This window comes from Pangasianodon hypophthalmus, chromosome 9, assembly GCF_027358585.1.
Source record: "Pangasianodon hypophthalmus isolate fPanHyp1 chromosome 9, fPanHyp1.pri, whole genome shotgun sequence".
NCBI classification, from domain to species: Eukaryota; Metazoa; Chordata; class Actinopteri; order Siluriformes; family Pangasiidae; genus Pangasianodon; species Pangasianodon hypophthalmus.
In genome coordinates this window covers 4,211,186-4,222,407 of record NC_069718.1, presented here as the reverse complement: position 1 = coordinate 4,222,407, position 11,222 = coordinate 4,211,186, and the positions used below count along the sequence as shown (strand labels likewise).

Sequence of the window (11,222 nt, the reverse complement as noted above, 5' to 3'; positions counted from 1 at the left end):
TTGCCTTATCAGGCTCTCTAAGTGATTAAAAGTGTATCTATTTGATTCATTGTATAAAGCCACCATTCAAATGATTCTAAGCTTTATACAGATTGTGCAATATCACTAATTCATCTAGCTTCATCCTCTTCACCAGTAATAAACTACTCCGTCATGGAAAATCCCATGTTTATTCTGGTTTTACTGTTTTTCGAAGCACAGAATGATTTTTGCTCACAGGAGAATTATCTGGCTGCTCTGGGTGCTTACCGATTTCAGCCATCTTGTTTTCTTTCTGAAGAGACTGAGAAGGTGGAGTGAGGTGGCATTAGGGAGCGTCTATAAAATGACTAACAGGAAGCCCATGGAAACACAAACAAAGATTCTGGGCCATAGTTTTCCAACCAAGTTTTCTCAGCCACATACTACACTTATGCTGAGGCCATGACTGTTATTAAACTGGGATTATTTATCATGTTCTCTAGGTTATATATACAAAAAAATCAACTATTCCACCTTTAAATTATCCCCCCAGGATCTCTCTTTCAGTCTTTAGCTGTGTCTTTATTTAACATTTTCTTCCTGGACATGCACTCTGCTCTCATGTCACTCACACGCGCGGCTTCGTTTGCAAACTGCAAGGTCGCATCATGGTTTTATTGTTCTTTTCTTTAGACTTTTGTTTTTACAATCTCTTACACTCATACAGTTCGTAGAATGAAACTCTAACCCACTGCGTGGACACCAGCTGGCATTTCATCTCCTGCAGGGAACTCCTGCCAGGTTTTTTTTTTTAAAGCCGAATGGATTTTGGACTTGGATTGAATCCCAGAAAGAGACAATGAACTTTTCCCAGAGATCTGGATCAGGTGAGTTCGATTATTTGGAATTTAGCAGATGGTAGATGGTAGGTCTGGTAAAAGTTGAACATTTACTTGAGTGTTATACTATATACTGTCTGAATGAGAATGCAATCATTTTACAAATAATTTTTAAGCCTCATTGTGCTCGGATCAATTTCTCAAAACATTCAAACATTTTTTAAACTCACATTTCTAGCATTTTGTCAATAATAAGGAAATAAATAAATATTAATGAAAGGAGAATGGAAATGGAAAAGATTTTGGTGCCTAATATACATCAAAATTGTTTTCACCACTGAGATGAAGATACAATATACTGTTCATTACCTAGAGAGAGAGAGTTCAGGACCATGTTTAAGTCAACTCATAATGATCAATGATGCTGTTCTTTCTTCCGTTTAAAGACAAAGTTGCATAAAACCGTCATCATCTTATGCATTTTGGCAGAAGACTTTCATAAATTCTCCAGTGCTTTATAAAATATTCTTATGAAGTCTTATGAAGTCTTGTAAAGGCACTATGTCGGTACCCAGACAGACAGACAGACAGACAGACAGACAGACATTTTGAGCGAAATTTTAGACTAACTGCTTTTGAATGGTGCCATTAATTTCAGAAGTGACCATAATGCGATGAACCAAACTATAACATGGTGTTATTTGTAGTTTTGGTTTAGTTTTGGAGAATATGAGGGTGAAATCAGATAGCATGATGGAGTGAAAGCCTTCATATCAGGTTCCAAAGTTCATTTATCATTATTTGCCATTAGATGAGATTATGATGTTAGATTAGACAAGCCCCTGTGCACCTGTATAAGACGAAGCACACACAGACGGGATGTGTAAACAGATCCAGACATTATGCTGTTGTTACCATCTGTTATATTAGTCAATATTACATTATTGCTTTAGAAGTCAGTAATACATACCTGCTCCATTAATCATGGGTTTAAATGGATGGCTTGTGTGTCTTTATTGTGTGTGTGTGTGTGTGTGTGTGTGTGTGTGTGAATATAGCCAATCCACAGATAAAAACTCCGGTTCCTCTCATTGACTTTAGAGTGTGTACAGTGTTACGTGTCTGAGATCAGCTCATACAGAAAGAGACAGTGAAAGACAGAGACAGCGTGAGACAGAGAGAGACAGAGACAGTGTGAGACAGAGACAGCATGAGACAGTGAAAGACAGAGAGAAACAGAGACAGTGTGAGACAGTGAAAGACAGAGAGAAACAGAGACAGTGTGAGACAGAGACGGTGTGAGATAGAGACAGCTTGAGACAGTGAAAGACAGAAAGAGACAGTGAAAGACAGAGACAGCGTGAGACAGAGAGAGACAGAGACAGTGTGAGACAGTGTGAGATAGAGACAGTGTGAGACAATGAAAGACAGAGAGAGACAGACAGTGTGAGACAGTGAAAGACAGAGAGACAAAGTGAGATGGAGTGAGTCAGAGAGAAACAGTGAAACAGAGAAAGTCAGCATGAGACAGAGAAACACTGAGACAGTGTGAGACAGTGAGAGACAGAGTGAGTCAGAGTGAGAAAGAGACAGCGTGAGACAGAGACAGACAGCGTGAGACAGTGAAAGACAGAGTGAGTCAGAGTGAGAAAGAGACAGCGTGAGACTGAGACAGTGAAAGACAGAGTGAGACAGACAGCATGAGACAGATTGAGTCAAAGAGAAACACAGTGAAACAGAGAAAGAGAGCATGAAATGGTGAGACAGAAAGAGAGTGAGAGACAGTGTGAGAGTGAAAAACAAAGAGAGATAGAGAAAGACAAAGAGAGACAGCAAGAAATGGTGAAAGACCATGAAAAGACAAAGAGAGACAACAAGAGAAAGACAGACAGGTAGATGGACAGACAAACAACCGCCAGATAGATAGGTGGACAGATAAATGTGTATAAAGACAGATAGGTGGACAGACAAACAGGTAGATGGACAGACATGCATATAGATGGACAGATAGATGAACAGACAGATAGCTGAATGGACAGACAGATAGACAGATGGACAGATGGATGGATAGAAAGACAGATGTATGGACAGACAGAGAGATGAATAGATAAACAGGCAGATAGATGGACAGAGACAGACAGATGGATAGACAGTCAGATAAATTGACAAACAGACAAATGGATGGATAAACAGAAAGATAAACAGGCAAATAGATGGACAGAGACGCAGACAGATGGATGGATAGACAGACAGATGTATAGACAGATAGGCAGATGGATGGACAGACAGACAGATGGATGGATAGAAAGACAAATATATGGACAGACAGAGAGATGAATAGATAAACAGGCAGATAGATGGACAGAGAGACAGACAGAGGGACAGACAGATGGATGGACAGACAGTCAGATAAATGGACAGACAGACAGATGGATGGACAGATAGACAGATGGATGGATAGAAAGATAGATGTATGGACAGACAGGGAGATGAATAGATAAACAGGCAGATAGATGGACAGAGAGACAGACAGATGGACAGACAGATGGATGGACAGACAGTCTGATAAATGGACAGACAGGCAAATGGATGAATAAACAGATAGATAAACAGGCAGATAGATGGACAGAGACACAGACAGATGGATGGACAGACTGTCTGATAAATGGACAGACAGGCAAATGGATGAATAAACAGATAGATAAACAGGCAGATAGATGGACAGAGACACAGACAGACAGATGGATGGATAGACAGACAGATGTATAGACAGATAGACAGATAGACAGATGCCTTCTCTCCACTCTGGAGCGCTTCTGCACAGGCGTCGCTGAGGAGGATTTCAGTCTGAGGCTCTCTGACTGTTCCACACACTGAACTGTGCTCTGATGATGTCATTAACATGGTGACACCAGCACTTCCTTAACGCACCAGCCGCTATGGTGAGAATTAATCCAGATTAATCAGGGTCATGCGTTTTCCTGGAAGATCTCTTTTTATAAGGTAAGATGTGATTTCCGCTGTACTACCCTCACGTTATTTTAATCATTCGGTGGAACTATCGTGGAAAGGTATTTATTTTAATTATTAGTTTAACATTATTATCATGGTGAGATTAGTTCACAGTAAATCATGCTTCTTCTTCTTCTTCTTCTTCGTCTGTCTTCTGTCATCTTTCATACCACCTGATGTTTTATTACTGTTGTTGTTAGTGTTGTTGAGTTGTTGCTGTTGGTTCTTTGCATGTATCTGTATCACCATCGGAAAATAAAATGCATTAATGTTCTTACTGTTAAAGGTTTTGTGAAGGAACAAAAAATATTGTAGATACATTAATCCATCCATTCATCCGTCCATCCATTCTCTATACTGCTTATCCACAGGGTCGTGGGGAGCCTGGAGCCTGGAGCCTGGAGCCTGTTCCAGGGGACTCGGGGCACTAGACACCCTGGATGGGGGTCAATCCATCACAGGGCACAATCTCACACACACACACACAAAATTTAGAGATGCCAAACGCTGATTGGACTAGGGGAGAAAGCCGGAGTACCTTGAGGAAACCCCTGAAGCATGGAGAGAACAAACTCCACACACACACAGGGCGGAGACAGGAAGTAATTTTCTTTCTGTCTGTCTGTCTTTCTGTCTTTACTGTACTGTACTGCGCTGTACTGTACTGTACTGTATCGTATCGTATTATTATTTGCATGACCTGATGATAACCTCACATAAGCTCATCATCAGGTGCATAAGGATGTTTTCCATCTCTGCTGTAAATGTAAATGTAAAAATGTTGTAGTGTGGTAATGTTTCAGTGTGATGATGTTGTATGTTGCGGTTGATATTTCCATGGCCTGATGATGGTGTGTGTGAGAGTGTTATACAGCACTGTATCACATTTCACTTCATTCATTTACATGATGCTTTTTTTTCCAGCTGTCATAAAATCTGATCTAAGCCTAAATCCAGACAGGTGAAGGGAAAGACACACACAGACGTCTCATTACCTGATTACTAGCTCAGTACCTCAGACGCTCCTGTTATATTTTTCAACTAAAATTGTCATGTATAGAAAATCTCTCAATGAAGCAAGTCACGAAATATCCTCAGGTGAAAGTCCATCTTATTATTCCTGTTCGAATACTCGTTTCTTCAGACAAAGGCTTTACGTTAAGATTTCATTGACTAAAGTTATTTACAGCTTTAACAAATCATGCAGAAAATGAGTTTTGAGTTAATGAGTGTATTTTATATAGTGAACACCACATGACTTAATTGAGTGGTGTTATAGGAAAATAAACAAAGGTAGGGTGTTGTGTCACCACCCCAAAGTCGATTATTTTCCAATAACAGCGCATCCTGAAGTGTTTTATTAAAGAACGACATCTCATACTTTTTATACATTTATAGTTACATTTATTGTTTGTGAAGCAAGTTAGTTCCTGTTCTCACTTACATTATAGCAGCTAGAAACAGTAGTTTACTCACCAGCCTCTCTTTTTTACTCACACTTGAAGTTAATAAGACTAAAAAATGCAGCTTATTATGTTACTGAGAAACCACAAAGTGTAAACTCCTCCGTCTTGAAGATACTTAAAGTTCCTGCTTTACCTCTGACTGTTACAAAGCGCTGACACTGGAGACTCCTTCCAGGAATGTTACATAAACATCTCCTTACAGAAAACTTCACCAAGTCTACAAGTATACGCATTTAGAAACAATATCACATTATAACGAGTGCATTAATATAACCCTGTGATTTGCAGCTGCACTACTGTCAGAGCTACTGTTCTAGAAAATGAATCAACACCTTCTGACCAATCAGAATCCAGGATTCAAAAGCACACTGTAACATAACAAGTTGTGTTTTTTAATGTCTTGTTAAATTCAAGAGAGAGACAAAAAGAGAGGCTGGTGAGGGAACAACTGTTTATAACTGTGAGAACAGGAACTAACTTGGTTTGTGTAACATTAAATAAGTAACTATAAATGGATAAAAAGTATGATCATTCTTCAATGAAATCAAAATTTAAATTTTTGGTCAATTGCTGTGGTATAAGAGGAATAAAACACTTCAGGACATGCTGTTATAGAAATTTTTCAACTTTGGTTGAACTTTGTTTTTGTAACAATAACTCCGCCTCATTACACACTATAACACCACACACACACACACACACACACACACACACACACACATACATACACTGTTTTTTCTTTCTCTCAGAAATGGTGATGAAAACTTAAAGAGAAATGTCACACATAATATTGTAGTTGTATCACGGGACTGTAACACATCCATCAAGCTGTCACACGGATTAACGTCACATGTGCTACATCAACACCACCACAAACGGATCCCACGCGCTATTATAAGGATGTGACAGACGTACTGCCACAATACCGCAGAGACAGCTGACAGACGAGAAAAGATAAATAACAAATACTGCAGACGTGACAGGAGAGCCATGATGTCATTACAACGTGTAACACCATGCCTAAAGGTCTCCATAGCAACAAGGAAACATTTCTAATAAACACTGTTGAACAATCAGGCACAAATAACTTCCTAGGAGTTAAACAATTAAATACACTTCAAAAAAATGACATCTTAGCAAGTGAAAATATGTGGAATAAATAAATGGGATGATTAGCAATAAAATATTATTTATTATTATAAGATTATTCAGCCTGTTTTACGTTTTCACAACATTTCAAGCTTTAAATATTCTTCAGTTGGCGGAAATTTTGTTTAAAGTAAAAGCTTAAGATTAGAGAAAAAAAAATATCTGCCAATATAACAAGACTATTTAAGGTCTGAAATGAATTTTACAAAAATGTCTAGAAATGGGTTTAATAGTCCTATATTTGGTTTAGTGTTATCTTATTACACGTCGGAGACTATTGTGAGTTAAACTTTAACCCTTTAAGAGACAATCTTTAAGAAATAAGCTGAAACAAAATCATTTTTTCATCTACAAAGAAGCAATCAGAGAAGCATAATATGAAACAAAATTGAAATATGCTAACCCTATTCAAAATTAAGTTCCGTATACAGTAAATATACACTCACTGTCCACTTTAATAGGAACACCTGTTCATTCTTGCAGTTGTCTAATCAGCCAATCGTGTGGCAGCAGGGCAATGTATAAAATCATGCAGATTCGGGATGGACCAGCAGCTTCAGGTAAGGTTCACATCAACCATCAGAATGGGGGAAAAACATGATCTCAGTGATTTTGAGCGTGGCAGGATTGTTGGTGCCAGAGGGGCTGGTTTGAGTATTTCTGTAACTGCTGATCTCCTGGGATTTTCACACACAACAGTCTCTAGAGTTTACTCAGAATGGTGCAATAAAGAAAAAACATCCAGTGAGCATCAGTTCCGCAGACAGAAACTCCTTGTTGATGAGAGAGGTCTTTGGAAACAGTATTGTTACAGTAACTCAGATAACCACTCTGTACAACTGTGGTGAGCAGAAAAGCATCTCAAAATGCACAACACATTGAACCTTGAAGCTGAACAACAGCTGAAGACCACATCGGGTTCCACTTCTGTCAGCCAAGAACAGAAAGCTGAGGCTGCAGTGGGCACAGGCTCACCAACACTGGACAGAAGAAGACTGGAAAAATGCAGCCTGATCTGATGAATCTTGATTTCTGCTGAGGAACACGGATGGTAGGGTCAGAAATTTGGCACCAACAGCATGAATCCATGGACCCAACCTGCCTCGTGTCAACAGTCCAGGCTGGTGGAGGTGGTGTGATGGCGTGGGGAATGTTTTCTTGACACACGTTGGGCCAGTTAATAATCAGTCAATCATGGCTTGAATGCCACAGCCTATACCTATTTGAGTATTGTTGCTGATCATGTGCATCCCTTCATGGCCCGGATCTGAATCCAGTAGAACACCTATGGTACATGGTAGAACGGGAGACTCGCAGGAAAGTGCACCTGAGAAATCCACAGGAATTGTCATGACATGTCATAATGTCAACATGGACCAGAATCTCAGAGGAGTGTTTCCAACATCCTGTGGAATCCATGCCATGAAGAATGGAGGCTGTTTTGAGAGCAAAGGGACTTAGTATAGTGCTTGAGAGAATTGGACTAATTGGTAAGATCAGTCACGTGACTCTGTTCCATTCCCATGCTGCATACTATGAACTGGATGCTACAATCAGGAGGAGTGTGTAGTGGACAGGATGCAGTGTGTGTGTGTGTGTGTGTGTGTGTGTGTGTGTATAGTGCACTGCTCAGGTACGCACCTGTGGGTGGCGCCGTTCCTGCGCCAGTGCCTGGCAGAGAGGGGGCGTGGTCATGGGAAAAGGGGCGTGTCTCGGGTCTCCATGTGGTTTCGGTGCTGCTGTGGGAGACAGAAGCGGAGTGGCTTTTGAACGCGCAGTGAGGATAAGCACCGCTGCTCTTTCTCCAGCACGCGCTGTAGAGGAGGAACACACACCACACACCGGGATTTTTAACAGTGTGTGTGTGTGTGTGTGAGTGTGTGTGTGAGTGTGTGAGTGTGTGTGGCGCGTGATACCGGAGTGGATCAGCGTTTCTCCCGGAGTGTGCTGTAAGTGAACGCGTTTTATTTCTCTCTGTGTCTTCTGCACTGGTTTTTTTTATTATTAATTCATTAATTTATTTAGTTGTGTGATGCTTTGTGTCATTAAACACACTGCCATGTTACAGTCGCGCGCGCTAACTGATCCCAAAGCTGTAATAAACACTTATCCAGTGGTGTAAGCGCTCGTGGCACGTGCGGGAGAGATGAAAAGCTTTTCACGCACGAGCATTACAAATGCTTTCCATGTTGCGCGTTCTGAAGTGTTTATTAAACACCTCCATCTGGCATTTAGTGCAGCCTGACAGACCGGACACACCGACACCCTAATTCCCACTGCAGGTGCTAATCCAGCACTAACTGGAGAAACATCTCAATAACACACACTTAGTGCTCTTATACACTCACACACACTTAGTGCTCAGCTCGGCTGCAGGCTACAGTGGCGGTGTGAGTGTTAGACCTGAGCACCACAGGTGTTTGTTCAGTACAGCAGCTGCTAATGCAACACTACAGGTTCAGTAAATACCCCTAACCTACTACTGAACACTACTACTGCTGAATAAAGTCTTACAGTGTTACAGTACACTACTGAACACTACTACTGAACACTACTACTGCTGAATAAAGTCTTACAGTGTTACAGTACACTACTGAACACTACTACTGAACACTACTACTGCTGAATAAAGTCTTACAGTGTTACAGTACACTACTGAACACTACTACTGCTGAATAAACTCTTACAGTGTTACAGTACACTACTGACCACTACTACTGAACACTACTACTGCTGAATAAACTCTTACAGTGTTACAATACACTACTGACCACTACTACTGAACACTACTACTGCTGAATAAACTCTTACAGTGTTACAGTACACTACTGAACACTACTACTGCTGAATAAACTCTTACAGTGTTACAGTACACTACTGAACACTACTACTGAACACTACTACTGCTGAATAAACTCTTACAGTGTTACAGTACACTACTGACCACTACTACTGAACACTACTACTGCTGAATAAACTCTTACAGTGTTACAGTACACTACTGAACACTACTACTGCTGAATAAACTCTTACAGTGTTACAGTACACTACTGAACACTACTACTGAACACTACTACTGCTGAATAAACTCTTACAGTGTTACAGTACACTACTGAACACTACTACTGAACACTACTACTGTTGAATAAACTCTTACAGTGTTACAATACACTACTGAACACTACTACTGAACACTGCTACTGCTGAATAAACTCTTAGTGTTACAGTACACTACTGAACACTACTACTGCTGAATAAACTCTTACAGTGTTACAATACACTACTGAACACTACTACTGCTGAATAAACTCTTACAGTGTTACAGTACACTACTGAACACTACTACTGAACACTACTACTGCTGAATAAACTCTTACAGTGTTACAGTACACTACTGAACACTACTACTGCTGAATGAACTCTTACAGTGTTACAGTACACTACTGAACACTACTACTGCTGAATAAACTCTTACAGTGTTACAGTACACTACTGAACACTACTACTGAACACTACTACTGCTGAATAAACTCTTACAGTGTTACAGTACACTACTGAACACTACTACTGAACACTACTACTGCTGAATAAACTCTTACAGTGTTACAGTACACTACTGAACACTGCTACTGCTGAATAAACTCTTACAGTGTTACAGTACACTACTGAACACTACTACTGAACACTACTACTGCTGAATGAACTCTTACAGTGTTACAGTACACTACTGAACACTACTACTGCTGAATAAACTCTTACAGTGTTACAATACACTACTGAACACTACTACTGCTGAATAAACTCTTACAGTGTTACAGTACACTACTGAACACTACTACTGCTGAATAAACTCTTACAGTGTTACAGTACACTACTGAACACTACTACTGCTGAATAAACTCTTACAGTGTTACAGTACACTACTGAACACTACTACTGAACACTACTACTGCTGAATAAACTCTTACAGTGTTACAGTACACTACTGAACACTACTACTGCTGAATAAACTCTTACAGTGTTACAGTACACTACTGAACACTACTACTGAACACTACTACTGCTGAATAAACTCTTACAGTGTTACAGTACACTACTGAACACTACTACTGAACACTACTACTGCTGAATAAACTCTTACAGTGTTACAGTACACTACTGAACACTACTACTGCTGAATGAACTCTTACAGTGTTACAGTACACTACTGAACACTACTACTGCTGAATAAACTCTTACAGTGTTACAGTACACTACTGAACACTACTACTGAACACTACTACTGCTGAATAAACTCTTACAGTGTTACAGTACACTACTGAACACTACTACTGAACACTACTACTGCTGAATAAACTCTTACAGTGTTACAGTACACTACTGAACACTGCTACTGCTGAATAAACTCTTACAGTGTTACAGTACACTACTGAACACTACTACTGAACACTACTACTGCTGAATGAACTCTTACAGTGTTACAGTACACTACTGAACACTACTACTGCTGAATAAACTCTTACAGTGTTACAATACACTACTGAACACTACTACTGCTGAATAAACTCTTACAGTGTTACAGTACACTACTGAACACTACTACTGCTGAATAAACTCTTACAGTGTTACAGTACACTACTGAACACTACTACTGCTGAATAAACTCTTACAGTGTTACAGTACACTACTGAACACTACTACTGAACACTACTACTGCTGAATAAACTCTTACAGTGTTACAGTACACTACTGAACACTACTACTGCTGAATAAACTCTTACAGTGTTACAGTACA

At 39.8% G+C, this 11,222-nt stretch overlaps 1 protein-coding gene across 1 annotated transcript in view; it reads left to right on the top strand.

Moving 5' to 3' along the window:
* Window positions 1–8,151: 8,151 nt before the first annotated feature.
* Window positions 8,152–11,222, top strand: part of LOC113523855 (CMP-N-acetylneuraminate-beta-galactosamide-alpha-2,3-sialyltransferase 1) — a 45,838-nt gene continuing 42,767 nt past the window's right edge. Inside the window, exon 1 of the mRNA XM_026909915.3 lies at window positions 8,152–8,376. The gene's annotated coding sequence lies outside the window, so the exon portion shown is untranslated. The remainder of the gene's footprint in view (window positions 8,377–11,222) is intronic.